Source organism: Podarcis vaucheri, assembly GCF_965113315.1.
Source record: "Podarcis vaucheri genome assembly, chromosome: 11".
Classification (NCBI taxonomy): domain Eukaryota; kingdom Metazoa; phylum Chordata; class Lepidosauria; order Squamata; family Lacertidae; genus Podarcis; species Podarcis vaucheri.
Genome location: NC_138749.1, coordinates 49,888,029 through 49,915,320, shown reverse-complemented (window position 1 = coordinate 49,915,320; position 27,292 = coordinate 49,888,029).

Genomic DNA, 27,292 nt, shown 5'->3' with positions numbered 1-27,292 from the left:
AATATGTGATATTCTCCAGTAATGCACATTCATTTTGAAACATGCTATCTATTAACATGTGTTTTGCATATAGCTGAGGAACAACTCCTATTTTATGGGTTTTTAAAAATCATTTGCTTGTTATTTCCACTAGTCATTTATGTCCACGTAATGCAAAATATTTGTGCTGGATTTGCTTTATGCAAAGTGGCATCGTTTTCCCAAGTGATGTGCACATCTGACATCTGTTGCTATGAAAATTGAGGACCTGGTATTTATTATTTAGTGGGCTGCAACGGAAAGTTCGTCTTTTGGTGGTTTGAGTGTGACTTCTTCTATCAAAACCACCAGCATTTGAAACATGCTGACGTTTCAGGCCTGGTCTCCTCGTGTAAATCCAAAAAAATGATAATGAAAAACATACAAAATTAACACTTTATTGCTTTCTTAAAATAAATAAATAAAGGTCACCAGACTGTTGGTGGAGAAAGACAATTCGCCTTCAAATTCCTACATTTTGAAAAGTGTTTGTGGGCGCAAGAGATGAGATAGAAGCAACTCATTTGCATCTACCAGTGTGGCATAATGGTTAGAGTGCTGGACTAGGGCCTGGGAGAGCTGGGTTTGAATCCCCATTCAGCCATGAAGCTCACTGGTTGACCTTGGGCCAATCACCATCTCTTAGCCTAACCTCACAGGGTTGTTGTGAGAATGAAATAGAGAGAGGAGAACCACATATACCACCTTGAGATCCTTGAAAGATAAAGGTGGTATAGAAATGTAATTGTTATGTACTAAGTTGAATAGGATCCAAACTGCAGCAGTCTGATTGGTCCTAGAACAATAGGATTCAGAATGCAGCAGTCTGATTGGTCCAAGAACAATGCAGCAGTATGATTGATTGGCAGGAACCACCCAATCCTGCTCCAGATTGAAGTGAATCCACAACCTGATTGGCTTACAGTAGAATTCCAGAATTGACCAATCATGTGCAGCCCATTGTGTAAATAATGTATATAAAGCAGATACCTTGAGGGGACATTCATTCATTCCTCCTCACCACTATGAGCTGAATAAAGAGCATGAAATCACTTTGCGACTCTGAGTATATTTCAGTAATAAACAATAGTAATACTTTTAAGAAGATGGGTTCCCAGTATATGGGGTGTACAACTAATCCAGAATGCAGCAGTTATACTGGTGACTGGGAGCGGCCACCGAGACCATATAACACCGGTCTTGAAAGACCTACACTGGCTCCCAGTACGTTTCCGAGCACAATTCAAAGTACTGGTGCTGACCTTTAAAGCCCTAAACGGCCTTGGTCCAGTATAACTGAAGGAGCATCTCCACCCCCATCGTTCTGCCCAGACACTGAGGTCCACGCCGAGGGCCTTCTAACGGTTCCCTCGCTGCGAGAAGCCAAGTTACAGGGAACCAGGCACAGGGCCTTCTCGGTAGTGGCACCTGCCCTGTGGAATGCCCTCCCACCAGATGTCAAAGAGAACAACTACTACCAGACTTTTAGAAGACATCTGACGGCAGCCCTGTTTAGGGAAGCTTTTAATGTTTGATGTGTTACGGTATTTTAATATTTTGTTGGAAGCCGCCCAGAGTGAGGAAGCCAAGCCAGATGGGCGGGGTATTATTATTATTATTATTATTATTATTATTATTGGAAAAATTGAGTTCCGTTGTTTCTCAAACTCTGAATGCAAATGAAAACACATTGCACCAACTTCTTCTGTTTTCTGGGCAGATGTAATCATTTCAGCAGAATGATGGGAGTATTCTGTGGTAGAAAGCAAGGCAGACCTGCGTGTTTCCAGTGCAGGGGTGCAACGGAAAGGAAATATTTTAAAAATGTGTGTGTGTGTGTGTGAAACATCTTTAAATTGTGCAAATGTGAAAAGGGGGCCCCAATCCAGCCATTCTCATGCATGTGCCTGCCATTAGATGTACACGGTTACATATGCAGCTTTGTATATGAAAGAACTGCTAACAAAGGATGCTCAAGGTATTAATGTGAGAGGGGGAAAGGACACCATGTGATGTTAAGGATAATGCAATGTAGCTTCTTTTTCTTCTCGTGAGCATCCCCCATGTGAGCTCTACTCTAATTTTGTCCACACAATCTGTGCATTAAAAAATAATCTTAGATGTTTCCAAGTTGCTCTGTGCTTTGTCAGTTTTTCATCTGTGCTTCCAGTTCTGAGCCACCTAGTACAGTATATAAAATGAAGGAATATAAGGAGGAATTTACTATCAACTTTCCCCCTGGCCAAAATGGATGAAATTTGCAGGCACGGAAGTCTGTCCATAGAGGACCAAGTGTGCCAAATTGTAGACAAATACATCCAGAGGGGTTTTTTGTGTGTGCAGGGCACCTTTAAAATGCATTTTTTTAAAAAAGAAAAGGTACGGAACTTTATCTGTTGGAACTGGATGAAGTTTGTATGTCCCTTGAGAGAGGATGCAGCCTGCAAAATTTCAGCCATTCTCTTCTGATTTTTTTTAAATCAATCTGATTATGGAATTGAAATTGTGTATGTGCTTATTATGCACTACCAGAGCTCTAGGCTTTTACATTTGTTGTTGCAAAATATGGTGCTTTGACATACAGTATTGAAATGCCAAAAACTCCCCGTGAGTTTCACAGTGCAGTATAAAGGCAGATAAGAGCTTTGCAGTTGGCTTCCAACCCAGCAGACTTCCAAAGAATGAGTCAAGAGTTTCAGGTCAAAAGAACAATGATTTACCAGAGAGCTCTTGGCAGTAGGAATGATATACATGGTTCTACTTGAACTTCCTAAATTATAATTACTAGTCAGGGGAATACAGTGCATGCATGAGAAATAGATTTTCAATAGATGCAGTTAAAAGAGAAATAATTTTGCCATCTGAATTTAGCTATCACACAGCTGAGCATTCCTGCAAAACGGATGACCAAAAAGACAGCTTCCAGCATGCACATTTCTCAGTGGCTGAGGCTATTCATTTATTAAACGGAGCCAAGGAAATTGCCCTTTCAAAGCTAATTCGCAACTGGACTGTGTGAGCCTTTAACATGCTCTCTTCATATGAACACCACTATGTGGATTGTTCCAATGCACCTTTGAGATTGGATAGAAAATGTAATAAGTTTATTTCTGCATTTATTTAGTTCAGAAAACATGCACTTCACCTTTCCACCCTATCTATCATCTATCTATATCTATATCTATCTATCTATCTATCTATCTATCTATCTATCTATCTCTATCTATCTATCTATCTATCTATCTATCTATCTATCTATCTATCATCTACACACACACACACACACACACACACACACACACACACTGGTACCTCGGGTTACATACGCTTCAGGTTACATACGCTTCAGATTACAGACTCCGCTAACCCAGAAATAGTACTTCAGGTTAAGAACAGAAACCGTGTTCTGGCGGTGCGGCAGCAGCAGGAGGCCCCATTAGCTAAAGTGGTACTTCAGGTTAAGAACAGTTTCAAGTTAAGTACGGACCTCGGGAACGAATTAAGTACTTAACCCAAGGTACCAGTGTGTGTGTGTGTGTGTGTGTGTGTGTATTCTATTGTTGTTGTTTAGTCGTTCAGTCGTGTCCGACTCTTCATGACCCCATGGACCAGAGCACGCCAGGCACTCCTGTCTTCCACTGCCCCCCGCAGTTTGGTCAAACTCATGTTTGTAGCTTCGAAGACACTATCCAACCATCTCATCCTCTGTCGTCCCCTTCTCCTTGTGCCCTCCATCTTTCCCAACATCAGGGTCTTTTCCAGGGAGTCTTCTCTTCTCATGAGGTGGCCAAAGTATTGGAGTCTCAGCTTCAGGACCTGTCCTTCCAGTGAGCACTCAGGGCTGATTTCCTTCAGAATGGATAGGTTTGATCTTCTTGCAGTCCATGGGACTCTCAAGACTCTATTACATTATTATTATTATTATTATTATTATTATTATTATTATTATTATTATTATTATTTGTTGTTGTTATTATTATTATTATTATTATTATTATTATTATTATTAACCCACTAAAAATAATCAGGCTAGTGACAGAGCATTTGTTTGGCATAGAGATGCTTCCCATCATTTACACTTAAGGCTAGATATGCCCCTTGCCTGAAACCTTGGAGAGTCACTGCTGAGCTATATAAAGCAATGACCTGACTAGATAGCATTTTTAATCTACACTTTATCCTTGTATATGCATCTTTGTACACATTCCTTGATTGCAGAAGTACATTGCAAAATTCAGAGATGTGTGAATTTTTGAAGGACATCTTTATTTTGGTTTGTGTCTTGTTTGGGAAATGCAAATTAGGTAGGTTTGCCTTTAAGTATGAACTGAATCGAATTTCTCCCCAATCCCTAGCAAAAATGAGGGCATGAGACTGAGAATCACGACACTCAGCAGATGCTGGGGGCAACAGCACTAACCAGTGCTATTTTTCTAGAAAAAGTGGTGCTGGAACTCAGCATGAACATCTCCCTTGTACTCTTGTAATGACAATGATGCCACCTGAGAGGTGCTGGAACTGAGTTCTGGTGATTTCTGGCTGAAAAAAAGCCCCGACACTGACAGGAAAATTGGCTTCCAGGTGGAGAAATCAAAACTAGAAACAGAACTGTTAGAACCCAATACTAAGAATTTGTCAAGAATGTACAACTTGTTGCTGAAATGGAATACACAAGATGAAACAGTTAAATCAGCCATGATTAAGTGGGCACAAGACATTGGTCATAACATTATGTTTGCTGACTGGGAACAGTTGTGGACCACCGGTATAAAATTTACGGCATGTAATGCCTTAAGAGAGAATATTATGAAAATGATTTACAGGTGGTACATAACCCCAGTCAAGCTAGCAAAAATCTACCATTTGCCTGACAATAAGTGTTGGAAATGTAAAGAAACTGAAGGTACTTTTTTTCACCTTTGGTGGACGTGCCCGAAGATTAAGGCCTTCTGCGAAATGATATATAATGAAATGAAAAAGTTACTTAAATGTACTTTTCCTAAGAAACCAGAAGCCTTTCTCTTGGGCATTGTCGGCCAATTGGTGCCAAAGAAAGACAGGACTTTTTTTTATGTATGCTACTACAGCAGCAAGAATTCTCATCGCAAATTATTGGAAGACACAGGATCTACCCACTCTGGAAGAATGGCAGATGAAGGTGATAGACTATATGGGACTGGCTGAAATGACTGGCAGAATCCGAGACCAGGGGAAAGAGACGGCGGAAGAAGATTGGAAGAAATTCAAAATTTACCTTAAGAAATACTGTAAAATTAATGAGTGCTAAAATGTTGAGGTTATAGAAAAAAGGGGATTACAGCTGTAAAAGATTAAGTAAAAGAAAAGAACAAGGGAAAATTAGATAAAATCAAGGGGGAGGATTTGCTGAAACAAATTTGGGAATTGGGATGCAGAAAGGGGAGGTACGGGGAAGTCGGCGAAGTAAGGTTTAAGAAAAAAGGATTCAAAATTATACATGTTTGTTTATGTGTTTGTATGTTTGTACTGTGTATTGTTTGTGTTTATACAAATTGTGAAAAACCAATAAAAAAATTAAAAAAGAAAAAAGCCCTGACATTAACCAACCATCTAATCGCCAAGAACCTGAGAAGAAAGCCACATCACAGAGAGAACATTTTACAGTTGAGGTGCTACAGCAGAGAGGACCGTTCAAGGGGTTCCTGCATAAGAGGTTTTGTTCAACTGTAGGAGGACCCAAAAGAGCCTGCTCTGTAGATCTCAACTCCCAGGCAGACCAGGATGAGAGAACTTGAAACTAATTGTCTAATGGGACAACTTGAGACCTAAATACTTGAAGGAGCACCTTCTCCCATGCCAATCTAGATAGCTTCTTCATCGGCCACATATAAAATTAGGGCAAGTTATATAACTGAGTACTGTGTTGGCAAAACACTGCATGGTACATAATTGCACAATCTGTCCTCAGCACATGAGCAGAAGACAAAGAAGTTACCCAGTGGGTACCTTGAGCACCACAGAAGCAAATGTTGAGGAATCAGCGCTCATGTCAGTGCAGAAAATTTATAAATACAGGATTCCCTGCACCAGCTGTTCTGCATTGCTTATTTAGAGAGTACAGCCTTCTCTTCACTGAAGAGAAACAAAACCCTGCCCTCTTTTTGCCCTTTTTCATAGCACCAACATTCTGAAAAGAGAAAAATGAAGGATAAGTAAAGCTTCATCTTTTCCCTCAGGAGGCTTTCATCCAAGCTTCTGTGGCAGAGATACATTATGAATCGTATTGATTTTTCTTTGACCTGAGTCAAGTAACGTGAGGACTTAGCTGAAATTTATCCTCACCTTATTTGTTATCAATCACGCATGTGCCGATATTCTATATTTGAATGCTTTGTGCACATTAGCAATATTGTAAAATCATATTGTATTAAGTGACAGGCCAGTAAATTTATGGCACACAGTAGGCTTCATCTTGGCAGTGCCTGCCTAATGAATAATAAAACAGTTATTGATTTTAATGACAGATTATTACAACATTATTATTATTATTTTTATCTTGAGGCAGGGCCTTTCCCCTGCTTCTATAGCACAGATATGCATGAAAACAGCACTGCCACAGCAAGCTTTCTTTTTGTGCTGTAATGGGGCTGTTCATCATCATTATGTTATGTCACCACACACATGTAGGTCAATCTGAGTTCAAAAGTGTAGGCATCTCTTTTCTTTTCGGTGCATGTGTGCATTAGATGATTTGCTTCCTCGAACAACCAGCAAGGATTATGTATGTGTCACCAAGATGAGGACCATTCATCCTTAGCGGCCCATGCATGATCATTCCTGGTTTTTCAAGGAGGCAGATTACCTGATGAGATGAGGACCATTCATCCTTACATTGGAAACTGGAGTCAACCAACTTCTGGGGGCAGGGGTGCCAACTTGAATAAAAATATTGGGTGCCCCAGGGTAATCAATCACACGATGCTACTCACAAACACCATTTGAATGGCAATGTCCATTAACATTGGGGGGCACTGGGACCCTCAAACATTTTATTGGGGGAGATGAAGGCCCATCATCCCCCACAGTTGGCTCCTATGTCTGGAGGGCCACAGGTTAGCCACCCAAACTCAGAAAACCTTGGAGAAAATGCTTAGGTAACAACTAGAGCTTGAAGGATCCAGTTTTTCTCTTAAGTTGCAGTCCTAGAAATAATCAGTGGTGTGTGGTCAGTAGACTAGGGAGGGTAGAATAGTCCCCTAAACATTCCTGGTAAATTAGAGTATGAAAGTATTAAAGTCTGGTGCCTCCTTCCCAAAGCCCAGGCTAATGGGGCCTCCTGCTGCCGCCGCGCCGATTTCTGTTCTCATCCTGAAACAAAGTTCTTAACCTGAAGCACTATTTCTGGGTTAGCGGAGTCTGTAACCTGAAGCGTATGTAACCTGAAGCGTATGTATCCTGAGGTACCACTGTAATTAGATTACATGGAACTTTTCTTTTGACAAAAATGGAAACAGTCATAGTATTCTAAAACACAAAGACCTACAGGGTGGACATTTCACTGAAGCTATTTAGCATCTTTCCTACCAATCTTTCTTCAAGTTGGCTCTGCAATGCCCGTTGCTCTTTGGTATTTTACAAGGTCACTGGAATGAAGGACTGGACTTGCTTTGCAAGTGTTTCTCTTAAACGCATAACTAAGAGTCATTGATGGTGATTCATATCATTTCCGATGGCCTGCAGCAGCTCGAGGGTTGCTGGACATGTGCCCAAGGGCAGAGAGGCTTGGCATAGGGGATTTCTCCAAGACACTTTGCATAACAATCAGCCGTCATCTCATTAGCAAGCACACATTATTAATTCATCGCTGCACTTCTTCAACCTTCCTTGTCCTAAAAGCCATCAGTTGGGAGAGTTTTGTTCCGTCTTTTTCATTTCATGGATTATCAGCTGTGGCCATTTTGTATCCAATTCAGACGCCAAAGTCAAGAGCAGCATTTACATATCAAACAGGACTTTTAAACGTCTATGCCGTATCAACCATGGGCTTAGGAGTTAGATCACTTGCAAAATGTTTTGCGCCGAGAAGATGAGGAGCTTTATTTCATATACTGCGAAGTTCAACAAAGTCACTATGTTGATTTGGGAACTGAATGGCACTTTCTGAAATTTCAGCGTGGGCATAACCATCCAGCCTTCACTATCACAGTAACAGAGGGAGATGAGTCAGATCAATGGTCTATTTACCCCAGTACTGTCCACAATGACAGGCAGCCTCACTCCATCATTTCAGACAGTGGGCATTGCCACCATATCTAGAAATGCCAGCGATTGAACCTTTGTTCTGGCAAAATACAGGACAGGGTGGGGCAGGGCAGTTCAGCTCAGGGGGCAATTTATCTTTTCATCCATTATAATCCATTGCAGCCTAAAAGGATGGCCCCTCTGGAAGTGGTCATGCACACACAAATTTGTAAATCCGCCTGTCCTTTGCTTCCCAGAGCTTAAATACATGACCTATCACACACCCTTTCAAACACACATATTTGGAGAGGATCCTTATATTGGCAGAGAGAGAGAGAGAGAATACAGGACATAGCATTTTACACTGAAATGCGGGACAATCCTGCATTATATAGGACTGGTAGCAACCCTGCTTTCCCATAATGTCCCCTTAGTGGCTGCTTCTGATGGTCTATTTTTTACAGTGTGGTGTAGTGGTTAAGAGCGGTGGACTCATAATCTGGGGAACCGGGTTCGCGTCTCTGCTCCTCCACATGTGGCTGCTGGGTGACCTTGGGCCAGTCACACTTCTCTGAAGTCTCTTAGCCCCACTCACCTCACAGTGTTTGTTGTGGGGGAGGAAGGGAAAGGAGAATGTTAGCCACTTTGAGACTCCTTCAGGTAGTGATAAAGCGGGATATCAAATCCAAACTCCTCCTCCTCTTCTTCTTTTTCCTTCTTCTTCTTCTTCTTCTTCTTCTTCTTCTTCTTCTTCTTCTTCTTCTTCTATTTTGTGATTTGTGAAATCAATCTTTCATTTTCAGAGACATGACTTCACCCTCCCCTCTTTTTCTTTTTGAGAGCCTAATTTTAGCAATGCATATTCGAGAGGGTTGATGAATTAAGCTTTGGCATATGTTGGCTCCTTTCCAAGAGGAATAGCTAAAGGCCAGATCAAAACCATAATAGGGGCTGTTTTCACAGCAATGGCTTCAGTCAGCTGAAATTGTGTGGATGTTGATGCTTTGTGGCGAAGTGAGCCTAGTTCAGATCTTTGTATGGCAATTCCAGGCCCAGCTTTTCGATAACTTTTAATGCTGTAGAATAAGTCAATCCCTACTGACAAGCATGTGGCATGGTGGAGATTGACTCAATATATGCCAGGGAAGCGAAAAGTCAACACGGGCTGACTCTAAATTATGGTTTGCCACCTGCTGAAATATCATAAGAATGGACTATGGTAGTGGTGGCAATTTGAGTTGAGCCTTGGCTGAATTATGGGCACAGTGAAGTGGACTTGGGATCAAGTCATCACTCAGCTCCCGTTTACCATCCTATTATGCACTAGCTGTGGATGAGCATAAAGAAAATGAGATGAACAGGGTAATTTGCAGTTAACGTTCACAGCTTTCATCTTCTAAACTTGGGCATACTTGACAGAAAATAGTTTTTCATGAGACAGAAAAATGCAAGGATCAGTGGAGTTCAGGGTGATTTTGTTCTGAGCAAATCCTTTTCTTTCTTTCTTTTTTTACAAAATGCGCCCAGAGCCAAGGAGTTTAAATCCACTCATCTCTGCCTAGTGAGATATTTGTCTTCCATGATGAAACCCATTGACAGCATGCCTTAACGCAGTAGAGTTTACATAGCTGTTTGACATTACAAAATCAGCACATGAGAATATCTCTTTCCCAGGCTCAGAAATGAAAAACACCTGACACTTGGAGCATGATTTGAATGCCATTAGGGGATGTTGTTACACGTTTTGTATTACAGCCGTTACGTTTGTAACCCAGCCACAATACTTGTGTTATGTTTGCTTTAGAAAGCTCAGCGTAGATCCCTCCGGCACTCCATTTGCAGGCAGTCCCATGTGAGATGATAGCAGCAGGAGAAAAAGTGAAGCGCAGGGAACTGACAGCAATTCTTCAAACCAGCTTTCAGTTGATTGGAGAAATGGACAACCTATTTCAGGCTTCTAAACTGAAAACATATTGCTCTGAAGCTTTCCAAGGCTCTCTGGGAAGGCTGTTTTCTTCCCTGCTGAGAAATAGCTCGCAAAGCACAGGACATCTGGCCTCTGTCTCTGGAATAGCACTTGGGAAGAGGTGTTTTCAGAAAGCAGATCACAGAACTCATGAGCACAGAGGATCATAGTACTCAAGCATGAAAGTGGGTTGTAGGACAGTGTTGGCCTTTATGTGTCGCCTCCATGGAGAGCTCCTATGGTCTGAACTCATTTCCAAACGACCAATGGGTTATCAACAGTTATGTGGAATGCAAGAAACATTAAATACAGAGGTGTTTTTTTTAAAAAAATTGAGAGATGAAATCAGCGAAAGGGCTTAGAATTTTTGGAATGAATGGAGGGGTGAAGAACTTGAAGCAGGAGCAGACCATCTTGAGGGGTTGCATTCCCTTATGGATAAGTGGTTGGGGCTCCAGCACATAGTTAAACAATGGAACCCACTCCCACAGGAGGTGGTGATGACCACTAATTTAAAAAACTCCCCCATATATAAGATGCTCCCTATTTTGGGGGACTCAGATTTAAGAAAATGGGGGGAGATGGCTCACAGTTGTTAAGCTTTTTTTGGGGGTGGATTGCCCAGAGTTTTACAGCTTTTTGGGGGGGGTTGCTGAAAATTGCTTGCAGCCGCCAATCGACTGCATTTCTGTTATGTATTGAAGTTCTCACCCTGGGGTATTGTGTATTGAGTATATAGTTTTCACTCAGGTCCATGTCAGTTAATTTAGGCAGGAAACCCTGGGTTGTTGATGTTACAATGTTGACAGCCAGCTGCCTATAAAAGCAGGCCAGCTGAGCTATTTGCTGTTCAGTTCAGTTCCAGCTTACTTATAAAGAACTACTTGGAGAAATCTCTGTGTCATCTGCTATGTCCACCCATTATTTAATGCTGGCGACAAGGATGGGATTTGAACCTTTCAATGCCTGTTAAACACACCCTCCTTGTCTCAACCCTCTAAAAGTGGTCTCCTCCACTCTCTTTCCCATCTACCTTCCTTTCTTGGATGACTGCTCTATTAAGCCCACTTCAGGTATTCACCACAGAACATGCAAATGTCCCTTCAGGAACATGTGGGGTTAGCTGTGGCCCTTGGATGACATTTGCATGTGCTGTAAATGTTCTCCAGTCAGTACATGATTGGCTGAGTCTGAAGGAAGGTGGTTCATGATGCAAAGGGTTTCTAACATGGGGATGGGAATCCTCCCCAATCAGAGACATGGGGATGGGAATCCTCCCCAATCAGAGACAATGGTTCAAGGGTGACCATTTCTTGACTCTTAGCATAACCTACTCCACAGGCTTATCATAAATTGAAATTTAGGTTTTCCAACTAGCAGAAGACTCCCCTTTAAATGCAACATCTTTCTGCACCTTTAGACTGAAAGCTTTGTTATTATCCAATAACTTATTTTCATTTTCGTTAGAGGAAGACTACAGCAAGGTTGTACACCTGTCTTTCCATCTTTCTGGCTACCAGATAAAGCAAACATCTTCTGGTTTGTTTCTCCCTTCATCTGTAAAATTTCAATTAACTTTTTTGTTGATCTTTAAGGTGCTGTTTTATTTCAAACCCTTGATTAACAGGTTTGTGCCTCGGGGTCATTTATGAGGTTTTTGCTGCCTTTTTGTACGTGTGTGTGTGTTCATCTGCAACAGGAGATATTGTAATATTTTCTTTTGCACGAAAAGTGGTTGGCGATGACATTAACAAACTGCAGGAGGTCTTGAATTAAGCTACTGGGACTGTTTAAGCCAGCGATGGTGATTTTATTCAAATGACTCTTTTGTGGCCACTTATTTCCCATACTTAAATAGATGGTGAGTCTCTGAAGTAGCTTGCGTTGCATCAGGTATTGCGTCTCAAACTGCATAACAAATCAACAGGAACTAAGTATTTACATTTATAAATGCTAAAATTCTGTGACAACAGAATACAGTATAGATTTTGCTTGCTGTTATTCAGTTTTACAAAAAGGGCAGCCAATTTCTCCTTGCATTTTAGAGCTAGTGTCATGCAGTGGATAAGAAATTGAGGTGTGAATTAGGAGGTCGCTAGCTCAAATTTAGCTTGTAAAGCTTTTTGGTGCCCTAGTTTTTGCCCCAGCCTCCATTGACTATATGGTGGTGGTAATTTGGACAAGAGACCCAAATATATAGATATTTTGCATTAACATGAAATTGTTGTCTTTAGAGCTTTGGTCATATTTCATAGTGATCTATTTCTTATACTCCACTTCAGTTGCTGAGATCCCAATAGCCTCCAACATTTCTATGATGAAAATAGGGACGTCCCAAGGAAAAGCGGGACATTCCAGGAATAAATCAGAAACTGGGATGGCTTCTGTAAATCCCTGGAATGTCCCTGGAAAATAGGGAGATTTGGAGGGACTGAGATCTTTTGATGGGGAACTTCTGACAGTTTCCCATGCTTCTGAGATTCGGTTGGCCAACAGGTTCTGCTGTTGATTGACGACCCTCAGGAGAACTGAAATTGTAGAAGAAGACAGAAAGCTGGTTGATTTGTGCTGTGCTCATGCTTCAGAAAGAAGACTAGGAAGCCATGCACAGACCTACAGAAAAGTGGTGTAAGAATGAATATTATTGTGAGTCTGGGGGTTAGTCTACATGATGTTTGAGTCCCTTCTAATTCCTTTAGGGTTAAAATCTTAAGGAGGTTTCCTTTGCTGAACTAGTTAAGCAAGTTTGTGAAAGAATGGTCACAATTGCCACCTAAGGACCAACATTAGTATAACAAAGGAAGTGATGGTACCCATTGGGCAAACTGGGTGGGCCTTTGCCCCTCCTCACCTGGCTGGCTGGTAAAAAAACCAGGAAGAAGTGGGGGAAGGGAAGCAGGCTGCAGACAGAAGGCAAAGATCCATGCTTGATTTCTGTTTGAATCTAAGGTTGTGACAATGGGAGAAGCAATAACTTTTGGGGTGTTGATGCTGTGAGCTCAGGTTGTATATGTTTTAAAATAAACCATATATCATAAAGACACCACAGTCTCCGCCATCCCTCATTCTAACAAAACTGATCCCTCTTTAAGTACTGAGAAACCCTGGAATCTCACACCACTCAGAGATTGGGGTATTGTGTAACAATAATTTACAGGGTAGAATTTTTGTGGTATTGTAGTATTGTAAGTTTAGGGAAAGGCAGAAGGTTGATCTAGATTTGTTCATAGATTTCTGGGTGATTTGTAGTAAATCAGCAAGGATTTCTGCCCGCCATATATAGCAACAACAAAATGTCCCCCCCTTCAAAATTATACTGCTACAATGTAGAAAGGTTGGGCTAACCAGGAATGGTGTTTGTGTGCGGAAGGACTGGGCACTCTATTTAGTTCTGGTACTCAAAATAAATTCTTGGTCTCAGAATTCTTTAATTCTAATTATATATTTTGCACCTAGCTCCAGTTGGATTTGGGGGTTCTGGTAAAAACATAGTAGATCATACAAGCCTGAATACTGCCCACCCCTCAGTATTGGACCAAGGGGGTCTGGATTACACCCAGGGTACTCACTATATTCCAGGCTATATCCCAGGTTTTAAAAAGCTATTGAGAGTTGTGTTTCCTGGAGATTGGGAAGTAAATAAATAAAGTTGCATTTTTAGACATATTTACCTGTGCGTAAGCCCTATTGAACTTTTAATTGTTATTATTATTATTTATTAAATTTGTATACTTTCCTTCATCTGAGGATCTCAGAGTAATTCACAGCATAAAACCTATTAGGGCTTTCTCCTGCATAGATGCACATAGGCTCATACTGTTAAATGTTTGATTCTGCCAAATGCATTTGCTCAACATTTAAAACAAATATGAAGTGTTGAAAAAAGAATGTGTACTTTAGATCTAAACATATTTTGCAGCTATTCAGAACAGATGGTTGCTGACCTGAGCTGTAATTATTACCCTCTAACTATGGTTTAGAGCTTTCTAGTATGGATTGCTGCTTTGAACTTTGCTTTCTAATTTTATCTTCAGTGTAACATGGTTTCTCCCTAATGACCTCTTTTTCACCTTTATTTAGATCCAAAACTCTCCTGTAATTACTTGAAATGAGAAAAAATACTCTATGGATTGATTTTCATGAATTACAACCATGTCAAGTGTTATTACATTTTGAGAGAAAAGGTCAAGGAAGCCTGCTTGTTGCCCTAGAGGAAGATTTGCCTATAACCAGACAAAGATCCTTCAGAGAACAGTAGCAGGTTGTGGTTATAGAGGGAAGAGAATATGATGTTTTGAAAATATAAAACAATGTTTTAGTAGCTGTATAAGAGGCACCACTTTAGCTATTCCTGCTACAAGGTGTCTGTACTAGCAACTTAAAAGGTAAAGGAACCCCTGACCATTAGGTCCAGTCGTGGCCAACTCTGGGGTTGTGACGCTCATCTCGCTTTATTGGCCGAGGGAGCCGGCGTACAGCTTCCGGGTCATGTGGCCAGCATGACTAAGCTGCTTCTGGCGAACCAGAGCAACGCATGGAAACGCCGTTTACCTTCCTGCTGGAGCAGTACCTATTTATCTACTTGCACTTTGACGTGCTTTCGAACTGCTAGGTTGGCAGGAGCAGGGACCGAGCAACGGGAACTCACCCCGTTGCGGGGATTCGAAACCGCCGACCTTCTGATCAGCAAGCCCTAGGCTCAGTGGTTTAACCCACAGTGCCACCTTCAGTGTAACATGGTCACTAGCAACTTACACACATTTAACTTGTGCAAATTCAACTTTACACATTTGACTGGGGAGGAAGGGGGTGGGCATCTGGGGGGAAAAACATTGACAAGAGTGTTCAGAGGTGCTGGGAAAGAGTGTTTTGACCATACCCAATTTTGGTTTTAAGTGCTATCCCTGGAATGTAACCCAAATGTAAGTTGAGAGTAGACCGTGTAATATTTATTTGGGTTCATCTGAGCAGCCTCATTCCTTAACCCTATGCCTATCAAATCTTTGCCACTAAAACACATCAGAGAATTCTGGGATAAATTATTGCCCTCAGCTTTGTGGTTTGGAAATAGCATATTTGGAGATTCTGGAACATGAGGTATAATGTGAATTTTCTGGGACAATGACTGCATGATTTAGCCCACCTCTGTTATGGTGGGCTTCCGGAAGCAAGGCTGGTGGGAAATGGGTCAGCTCATGAAAAGGAAAAGTGCTGTGGCCATTTCAACAAAAACAGTCAGCCAAAACAAATGTGGCCATTTAGGCAAGATGGGCAAGATATTAAAGCAAGCAAGCAAGCAAGCAAGCAAGCAAGCAAGCAAACAAACATACAAACACCATAATTAACATTCAAAATAATGAAATCTGAAAATCTGCACTAGCACAAATGTAACTGGCCAGCATGGTTAGATAGAAAAGTTAAGGATTCTCATGCTGAAATAGTTTCTGTTGTTGTTTAGTCGTTTAGTCATGTCTGATTCTTCGTGACCCCATGGACCAGAGCATGTCAGGCACTCCTGTCTTCCACTGCTTCCCCCAGTTTGGTCAAACTCATGCTGGCAGCTTCGAGAACACTGTCCAACCATCTCGTCCTCTGTCGTCCCCTTCTCCTTGTGCCCTCCATCTATCCCAGCATCAGGGTCTTTTCCAGGGAGTCTTCTCTTCTCATGAGGTGGCCAAAGTCTTGGAGCCTCAGCTTCATGATCTGTCCTTCCAGTGAGCACTCAGGGCTGATTTCCTTCAGAATGGATAGGTTTGATCTTCTTGCAGTCCATGGGACTCTCAAGAGTCTCCTCCAGCACCATAATTCAAAAGCATCAATTCTTTGGCGATCAGCCTTCTTTATGGTCCAGCTCTCACTTCCATACATCACTACTGGGAAAACCATAGCTTTAACTATATGGACCTTTGTTGGCAAGGTGATGTCTCTGCTTTTTAAGAGGCTGTCTAGGTTTGTCATTGCTTTCCTCCCAAGAAGCAGGCATCTTTTAATTTTGTGACTGCTGTAACTATTTCAGCTGTCAAAGACAGCAAATAGCTGAAATAGTTACTGGTAGACAAGTCTAGAACTTGCAATTGGTGCTCTCTTCCCACATTGAGGGGCATCTCAAGGTGGCATAAAATACACCAGCATAAAAGAAAGAAAAGGAAGGAAGGAAGGAAGGAAGGAAGGAAGGAAGGAAGGAAGGAAGGAGAGTGGCACATGATTTCAACCCATGTTGAATGCAAGATTTTTTTAAAAAAACAAACAAACCTGATTTCATGATCTAAGCTGTTTCTCTGTTGTACATGTGTGGTGTTGAGTGCTATAGAAATCCTACAAACAAACAAACAAACAAAAACAAATTGTCTTGACATAAGATCGTATTTTGTTTTTAGCATAGCTAGAGAGGGCAAGTTGAGTAATAATTCTGTATTAGTGAGCCAAGAGATTTTTGGTTTGGCTGAGATGGGTGGGGTTGTTCTGCTGATTTCTCCAATTAGGACCACGACTATATGATAGGAGGAGGGTTTGGACGACCACCCCTCACATCTCTGGGAGGACCCAGGGTCATTTCCACTGCTGTGGGCCCCACCATTGGCATGTGTGCCGGACACACCCCACACCACCCACATGCAAAGTTAGAGCTCCTTTGTGTAAGGGGTGGAGGTTCTGGAATTACTCAGGATCACTTCTTGCATGAGGGCACTCAACAAGTCTTCATCCTTAGGCTTCTGGCAAAGCCAAACACATGAGTGGTGTCTGCTGCCACCAAGCACAACAGCAGTGGGAACTCTTGAAAATGTTCTTTGAGCTTGTGAAGGGAGCTGTTCAACCACCCTCATTTTCCCCTTTCCTTTGTGCAGTCCCTCTTTCCACTCCATCAGCACCAGAGAATATCGGCCACTTCCAGAAGGGGCAGCTGCAAACTACTTTCTGAACCAAGGGAGCTATCTAGCACCAACTGTTGTGTGTTGCGCATTCGAAAGATCAGTGTGTATGCTATGAACAAAGAAACTGTATCAGAAACGGCTCAGGACCACAATACCACAAGGACTGCCTCTTTCCATATGTACCTACCCGGACACTGAGATCATCTTCTAAGTCCCTCCTTCGTGTGCCTCCTCCTCAAGAGGACTAGAGGGTGACAACACAAGAACGGTTCCTTTTCTGCAGTGACTCCCCGTCTGTGGAATGCCCTCTCCAGGGAAGTTCGCCTGGCGCCTTCATTAAACACCTTTAGGCCTTCATTATACACCTTAAGGGACATGGGTGGTGCTGTGGTCTAAACCAGTGTTTCCCAAACTTTTTTGGGCAACGGCACACCTGTTTAAGGAAAAAAATCTCGCGGCACACCACCGTGGCACAGCCCCGTGACGTCAGCGCGCAGCGTCACGCCGGGAGGGACGCACGAAAGTGAAAGTTTTTTCCCTCCCCCTTGCCGGGGAACCTCCAAGCTTTGGGGGTGGGAGGAGGCAGCAGAGCGAGGGACTGAGGGACGGCGGCAACTGAGGCGGCGGCGGCTGTTGTGGTGGCGGCGATAGCGGGCGGAGGAGGGGGCGGCGGCGGGGCTTGAGGAGCCGTCGCCGGGAGTTGCTGCTGCTGTTGTTGCTGCTGCTGCCCGGACATGCCGGCATCCTCCTCCTCCGCTGTCTCGCGCTCCTCCCTTTTGCACGCGCTGCCCCGCCGCTCGGCACCACCACCGCGGAGCCGCCCCCGGCTCAACGCGGATCCTCGCCGCCGCCGCCTCTCACCGCCCGACTCGCCCGCCTCCCTCCCACGGCACACCAGCCAGTGTCTCACGGCACAGTAGTGTGCCGCGGAACACTGGTTGGGAAACACTGGTCTAAACCACTGAGCCTCTTGGGCTTGCCAATCAGAAGGTCAGCAGTTCGAATCCCCGTGATGGGGTGAGCTCCCGTTGCTCTGCCCCAGCTTCTGCCATCTTAGCAGTTCAAAAGCACGCCAGTGCGAGTAGATAAATAGGTACTACCGATGCGGGAAGGTAAACGGTGTTTCCGTGCACTCTGGTTTCCTTCACAGTGTCCCGTTGCACCAGAAGCAGTTTAGTCCTGCTGGCCACATGATCCAGAAAGCTGTCTGTGACAAACGCCGGCTCCCTCGGCCCGAAAGCGCGATGAGCGCCGCAACCCCATAGTCGCTTTTGACTGGACTTAACTGTCCAGGGGTCCTTTACCTTTTTACCTTTACACCTTTAGGCACCAGGCAAAAATGTTCATTTTTAACCAGGCCTTTGGTTTATATCCTATGCCCTTTTAAAATGTGGTTTTTTTGGGAGGGAGGGGGGAGCTATTGGGTTGTTGTTTCTATTTTTATTATGTATTTTGTGGTTTTATATTTTGGTTTTATTCTGTGAACTGCCCTGAGACCACCGGGTATAGGGTGGTATATAAATTCTAATTCTAATAAGGATAAGGATAAGGATAAGGATAAGGATAATAATAATAATAATAATAGCTTTGCAATGTGTAAAATGCTACATACTGGGCTTAAAACTCTCAAAACATATCCCACAGTGGAAATATGAATGGTCATTTCAGTTTTTCATGCCACTGGCGATCTACAGAATTTTTTTCTTTCCTTCCACTCCAGGTCGCTAGGAGTAGATCAAAGGGTCGCAAGGGATCTTGCAACGGGGCCCTCTGCAGTCTTGAGATCCTGAAAAGAAAAGAAAGGAAAACACAAATCATTTGCTTTCCTGTGGGCGACAACTGATGAAAATGTTTTCTCCTGCCCCCAGCAGCCTCATGTTGTCAGAAAGGGGTGAGTGCGTGGCCAGCAGTGTGTTAGTAGCACCATATGGAATTTTGTGCTGCACTTGAATTGCTGGTGGAACTGTCATGCTGGGACGCTGCTCTAAGACGTCTCTTTGTCTCCCTTGCAATTGTGAATCTTTCATGTGTCCCTCTCTCCCCCCCACTCTCTCAGTGATTTTCCTCCCTGTGCGCTCTCTCCACTTTACTAATTAAAATTCTAATCACTCTGACAGTTAGAGCAAGGGGAAAATCATTCTTCCATGCTGGAGAAGGTAATTTCAAGGTGTTTTAGCTGCCACAGAAACAAATGGAAATTAGACAAAGAAGCTAGTTGTCACGAGGACAAGCGAGTTGCGTTGTCTCATTTTACTTTAAAAAAAACACACAACACATACCAAATGTGAAGAGGCTTTTTGCCTTCATATACTGTACATCATTGCCACATCTTTGGACGCGACGAACAATGCATCCTAGCCTCTTTGTTGTTTTATGCGGGGAAATGTACATTGTACATTGGCAACCAATGACATGTTTTGCTTGCCTGTCACTGAGCAGCTGAATCGCACGGTTTCAGACATTTGATTGAGTTTCAAGTGTGACTGTAGATGAGATATGCTTCTTTCTGTGCTTTGGAGCCATTTATTTAAATGTTTATGTTTTTAAAAAATTATACATGATGGAAGGTAAGAATGTTGGACTAGGATCTTGGGATACCATGGTTCAAAATGCTACTCAGCCACGAAACTCACTAGGAGACCATGGCCCAGTCACTGTCATTCAGCCTAATCTATCGTACCTCACCAGGTTGTTGTAAGAATAAGGAGAGCCACGGGTGCACAATGAAGAGAGTCCCTTGGTGGAAAGGTGGGATATAAATGTAATAATAAATGAACACATAAAAATGTGGTTCCAGTTACAGATAGGTAGCCGTGTTGGTCTGCCATAGTCAAAATAAAAAAATTTCCTTCCAGTAGCACCTTAAAGACCAACTAAGTTAGTTCTTGGTATGAGCTTTCGTGTGCATGCACACTTCTTCAGATACTGAAGAAGTGTGCATGCACACGAAAGCTCATACCAAGAACTAACTTAGTTGGTCTTTAAGGTGCTACTGGAAGGATTTTTTTTTATAAAAATGTGGGTTATTTATACATGTGGAAGGAGCAATGAACTAAACTAGAACTTGTAGGCTCAAAATTAACTAGCTAGTTAAACATTTGCTAGCCATTGCTAGCAATGGGACTCGGGACTCGGGTGTAAACCACTGAGCCTCTTGGGCTTGCCGATCGGAAGGTCGGCGGTTCGAATCCCTGCAACAGGGTGAGCTCCCGTTGCTCGGTCCCAGCTCCTGCCAACCTAGCAGTTCGAAAGCACGTCAAAAAATGCAAGTAGATAAATAGGTACCACTCCGGCAGGAAGGTAAATGGTGTTTCCGTGCTCTGGTTTCGCCAGAAGTGGCTTGGTCATGCTGGCCGCATGACCCAGAAAAACTGTCTGCGGACAAACATAGGCTCCCTCGGCTAGTAAAGCGAGATGAGCACTGCAACCCCAGAGTCGTTCACGACTGGACTTAACTGTTGGGTTTTTTTAGCCATTGCTAGCATTTCATAAGCCTTTTAACGTTGTCATCCACAATCACACAGTGATTGCAGATAGTGCAACTGGCAGAATTCCTTGCTAGTCCTAGCAATCCTAAAGGCTGTTCTCCAACTGGAGCGCTCGCAGGTCAGTGTTTCCCAGTTGTTGGTGTTTATCCTACATTTTTAAAGATTTGTCTTGAGAGAGTCTTTAAACCTCTTTTGTTGACCACCAGCATTACACTTTCTATTTTTAAGTTTGGAATAGAGTAGTTGCTTTGAAATGTCTCAGTCTTCATACACTCTGCACTTCAATCCGGAGAAAGCTGCACTCATAGAGCTGAGGCGATGCTTCTTGAAAAAGAAAAAAGGTGCTCACCATGAAGTTGTTACAGTAAGTGCCACATGTTAAATGTATCGGGGGGGGGGAGAGAAAAGTGCCGGTACTAAATACACTTGAGTACCCCGCAATAAAATATTTTGTTGTTGTTGTTGTTGTTAATGGTTAAAGCTCCTCCAATTTGTTAAATTTTAATCAATATAATATTTCTTCCAGTTTTGTCTTATCAGTCTTCTTTTGGATGTGAGGCCAAATACTGGAATTAGAAATCATGCTGAAGTCTGTTTTCCATAAGTCATGACTGTGGCACATATGAGCATCAAATAAAGAACTATTTTTCACCTCTTATCTATTACATCTGTTCGTTCCTTGAGGCAATGTGTGTGTGTGTGTGTGTGTGTGTGTGTGTGTGTGTGTGTGTACACACACACATACTAAAAATACAGAAAACTCCTGTCTAAAATAGAAGTGCATTCCATCTGATTAAATTCTACCAACAACAATGTGGTTGGACAAGTTCATAATCGGAAGGCAGAAATTGCTGAATAGATAATGTTCAATGATATTGAAGAGGGACTGGTGCTTAATTCTGTCCAATTGCCCATGCTGAAACCTTTCTTGTATTGTAACTGAAAAAGATTTCCACGCTGAAATATTCATTACTAAGTTTCTGTCTCCTTCAACTGAAATATATTAAGGATGGCATGAAGATGGAGGCTCAAGATCCCAGCCAATTATAGATGGCTCTGACTTTACATTTTTCTCTCTCCGTAGAATTGCCTAATGGAAAGACACGCGGGTTTTCAGAAAACTACCAGATTCCTGTCAGCACCTATACACAACTCTTTCCTGTAAAACCCATGTGGATATTTACATGTGTATAGTTCTACATATTTTCCACGTCTATTCAGTGATATAAATCATTCAGAAACTCCATTTTAGAAAGAAACATTGTGCTGGAGACTCTCCTTTCCTAGAAGTGAATTATGATTAATCTGAAGTTTATTAAAGGGTTTTCTATCATTCTCTCTTTCTCTCTTTGTGTGAAATATTTCTAAAGGCCAATATGTCGAAAGGTGAAGCATATCACGACATAAAAAGAATTCTTCTCTAATGCATTTTTGTTTTTTGTTTCGCTACACACAAATTCATTTCAGTGGTAAAAACTGCTCAAAACATTTAGGACAAAATCCTACGATGGGTGAAGAGGTGCAGCCCTGAAGTGTGCATTTTTGCAACCCCACAAATCACTGTGTCTGTCCCTCCACTGCCATTTGTTTTCCAGTGATGGGGAGGGCGAAGAAGGGTGTGTCAAGGGCAGATTGATTTTTCCTCCAGCACTACTGTCACAACAATCCTTACAAGGAAATGAAAAATAATCAAGTTCTGGAGCTGACATAGTTCTTCTCCCCCGTCCTTGCACCCCCCCCCTTCATCCTTAGCCAGTGTGGGACTGGCAGGGCCTAGGATTTGGCCATTCTTCCAACATGGATTCTCTGTCCCCTGCACCAATGGGATTGCACTTTATATTTACCACATATCTGAATGAAAATGCTTCCCCCCCCCTGTCGAACATATGACAGGGTTCTTCTTAGTCACTGAGACAGCAAACTGCATGGGTACTGCCAGTAGACGATGGCCTGGTGGGGTATCTATGTTTACTTGACTTCCTGACAGCTGTGATGCTTACTGAGAGAAGGTGGGTGAGGCAGCAGGGATGTTGGTGTGGTGCAAATTCATGGGCAGGAGAAGCAGATTGGCTCTGCTGATGCATTTGCACTATGTCAACCTCCCTATCACCTTGGCCCTTCAATGTTCCCTCCTAGTAAGCAACGGGAGTTCACTCCGTCATGGGGATTTGAACCACTGACTTTCTGATCAGCAAGCCCAAGAAGCTTGGTGGTTTAGACCACAGCGCCTCCTGTGTCCCAGCTCCTGCCAACCTAGCAGTTTGAAAGCACGCCAGTGCAAGTAGGTAAATAGGTACTGCTACTGCAGGAAGGTAAACGGCATTTCCGTGCGCTCTGGTTTCCGTCACGGTGTCCCGTTGCACCAGAAGCGGTTTAGTCCTGCTGGCCACATGACCCAGAAAGCTGTCTGTGGACAAACGCCGGCTCCCTCGGCCTGAAAGCGCAATGAGCGCCGCAACCCCAGAGTTGCCTTTGGCTGGACTTAACTGTCCAGGGTCATTTACCTTTTTACCTTTACACCTTTAGGCACCAAGCAAAAATGCCCCTTTTTAACCAGGCCTTTGGTTGATCTGATTTACATCCTATGCCCTTTTAAAATGTGGGTTTTTTGGGGGGGGAACTATTGGGTTGTTGTTTTTATTTTTATTATGTATTTTGTCATTTTATATCTTGATTTTATTCTGTGAACTGTCCTGAGACCACCGGGTATAGGGTGGTATATGAATAATAATAATAATAATAATAATAATAATAATAATAATAATAATTGCAGCTTTGCAGTGTGTAAAATGCTACATGATAGCTGGGCTTAAGACACTCAAAACATATCCCACAGTGGAAATTTGAAAGGTCATTTCAGTTTTTCATGCCACTGGCGATCTACAGATGAGCGCCGTACCTCATATTCGCCTTTGACTGGACTTAACCATCCAGGCGTCGTTTACCTTTTTTACCTAGTAAGCAGTAGGGACTCATCTTTTGGGAGGTCAGCCCCCAACGTGCTGTCCATTACTGAGTGCTCTTCTTTATCAGAATGCTCCAAGTCATATTAACTGCATCAGATTTATTATTATTTATTTTATTTTTTAAAAAACCCTCTCCCACCCAAAATTGGAGGACATATTTTTAACAGTGTGGGTAAAAACATCCTGAAAAGAGAGATTCTCAGATCCTGTCAAACTGATCCAATGCACTTCACAATAAAACAACCGGCTGTCTCGGGTTATGTCTATGCAGTTTGCACTTTAGCGTCAACCATATTGCCAGTGTGATGTATGGATTCAGCTTCCATTAACAAATTAAACAGCTGCCTGGTGTGAAAAGTAATAGTCAGAATTATAAGACTGAAGACAAAAGGTATCCACAGATGTGTCCACTTATGGATGGGAAAAGAGGCTCACTGAGATTTAGGGGTACTGTGACAATAAACCTCATGTCAAGGAGAATCAATGCAAACTGTAGCTAGGAGACAATGCAGGCATTGGCAACAAAGAGATGTCAACAGGAGAAATCTAATTACCTTCAGCACAGCCGGGCTAATGGGAAAAAGGAAATCCAGATTAAAAGGGAAACAAGACAACAGAAACTAGCTAAATTTAAAATCTACCGTAGGACAGGATCTTCATTAGGCCTAACTAAAATGTCACAAAATAATGAGCAAAGTTTTGAGCTATATCTTCCCATTCAAACTTGACTTTGGATAGTGAAAATATAGATAGTGAAACGAATCTATATTAACAAAATAAAATGAAAAACCCAGTGGTCCATTCACTCCAAAAAAATCTGTGATTGGTGTGTGTATGTGTTTGTCTGTCTGTCTGTCTGTCTGTCTGTCTACCTACCTACCTACCATATCATCTATCTATCTATCATCTATCTATCTATCTATCTATCTATCATCTATCTATCTATCTATCTATCATCTATCTATCTATCTATCATCATCTATATCTATCTATCATCTATCTATCTATCTATCTATCTATCTATCTATCTATCTATCTATCTATCATCTATCATCTATCTATCTATCTATCTATCTATCTATCTATCTATCATCTATCTATCTATCTATCTATCTATCATCTATCTATCTATCTATCTATCTATCTATCTATCTATCATCTATCTATCTATCATCTATTCATCTATCTATCTATCTATCTATCATCTATCTATCTATCTATCTATCTATCTATCTATCTATCTATCTATCATCTATCTATCTGATATAATATCCAATTAAGGAGCTAGAATGCTTGAGCATTTTGAGTGAAAAATTTCTTCAGGGAACTCCAAAATATTATATCTTTTATTAGAACAACAATAACATGCATTAGAACAACAATGTTTATTCTACATGTACTCTGTCAGTAAATTATAATAAGAAATTATAATAAGAAAAAGAAACTGTGCTTTACATTCACAGTAACCATGGACGACAACATAGGATTTGGGCAATGTTTCCTTTACAACAATCTCAGGCCCTTCTCTTTTCTCATTTCCTCTCCCAGCAGCCAGCAAAATGGGCCGACATGAGGAAAATGTCTGCCAAGGAGCTTTAACGAGAGGCAATTTTTAATTAACAGGGGCCAAAGGTGAGGATAACCCCAAGAGTGCTGGAGAGAAATTAACATGGAAAAGCAGTTTCACACTCCTGTGGGTCCCAAAAGGCTAGTCGTATTAGTGGTGTCTGTTCACATTGAGCCTTTGCTGTGTCTTTTTATTGATTCACTTGTCCAAATCTGACAAAAACAGTGCTGGCCATCAGTTGTTCGGTCACGGTGGCAACTCATGGCTAGAAAGGAACAGCTTAGTTGTAAAACATTCCGCATAGTGAGGTCTGCCATTGTGGTCGCATTTCCCAGAACTGATTAATTTGGAGGAGTATCAAGTGAGCGCTGGAATAAGAAGAAAAGAAGATTGGGGGGGGGGGGGACACACAAATTAAATACTGTCCACTGTTTCCTCTTCAGAATGCTATTTTACTAGTCTCTATCTGTTTGGCTAGGTCTTTGTAAAAGTCACCGAAATACAATGTCCTGTTTAAGGAAGACATTTTGCATAGCATGCACTCATGACATTAGTTTTGCAAAATACTATCCTGTGGATAAAAGGTTTTCAAAGCTGTGAATCTATTCACATCACCTGTGCGTAAGGCCTATTGAAGACAGTGGGACTGACTTCTAAATCAACATGCATAGAATTATGCTGCATATTATCTGCTAGGAAGCAAATGTATAAAGAATTAATCTGTACAGCAAGCAAATACTTAAGTCTATTATTTTCATAGCTGGTTGGAAACCCACGTAAAGTTCCCATAAAGGAAAAGCTTGGTTAGTGCTTTTGTTCTTGCTACAGACATGTTGGGTGAAATATATAGTTTTTCTTCTTAATTATTGTTGGCATTGTACAGATTTTAAACAAAATGCAATTTTAGCAGATCTGAAATGGTTTTAATTAAAAAACTTGTTTTGATTTTTTCATGTCAAACTTTATTTCATTCTTGATCTAAATAACCATTTTAACTATGAATCCTTGTTAAGAAATGGCTTTTTAAAAGTGATTATTTTTTTCTCTTGTCCTTTTCATAGGAGTTCTTAACCCTAATTTGATTCATGTGTCTAGAAGTCTGAAAATAAACACTTGTCGTGACCATTTACCAGAGCAATCTATATACAGAAAGAGGTTGGCTCTAATGTAGGGGCAGAGAACTGGATTTGACTGGTAGGCCATATCCTTATTTTCCCAATCCACCCATTGGCCAAGTTTGACAGGTAGGTGGGAATGCCCATCTATCAATCACCTGACATCATAATGATCTTAGGCGGCCTGTTTTTGCCTACATGGACAATCAGCTGATTGTTGCTTGCAAAGCACTTTTGTAAGTGTGGGTGATCAGCTGATCAGAGGTGCCTCTAAACCCTCTTTGGCTCAGATATGTCTTTATCTGCCCATATCTGACACCATATATAATATCAGGTAGGTAGACAATGACATGGCTTGGCCAAAACAGCGTAACAAACAAAACAGGGAATGCTAAGTCTCTGTTAGATGCGTCATGGAAGCATCTCACAAAGATCTATGAAATCACCTCAAAGAAGAAGCAAAAAGAAGTTAGAAACTGAGAGTATGGTTGAAGAATTTCCTTTGCCTTTCTTTTGTGCCTTTCACCCACCATGTATGAACTAATAATCTATTTTTTTTTTACAAAAAATCTTCCTCATGTTGCAGCTACTCTTCATGGAAAATTTTCAGATAACTGTATGGATGAGGCATCAAATTAAGGCATGGCGCAGTTGGCAAATTCATTTTGCCATTTAACACCGCTCCTCCTCAAAAGATGCTCAGTCTGTAGCCCTCCAATGTCTTTGGTCAGCCATGATAGGAGTTCTAGTCCAGCAAAACCAGGAGGGTCACAGTTTCCTTACCTCTGAATTAAAGTAAAATGGAGGCTGATCTTACCTGCCCAAGCCAACCACTGGTTTTGCTGCTGTGATGACACCAAATGTGTTATTTATAAAATAAAGTACCTCAATCTGTCACTGGCTGATTAACATTCTATGGCCTTTTAAATGTTTCTGTGGCAGGTAGGTTATTGGCCTGTTTTCTTTTCTTATGTATTTTATTTATTTGAATTATATTTCTACGCCGCTCTTCTCTCGCATGAGTCACCAAGAGGCTTACATACCATAAATAATAACATAGCAGAACATCACAACTGCAAC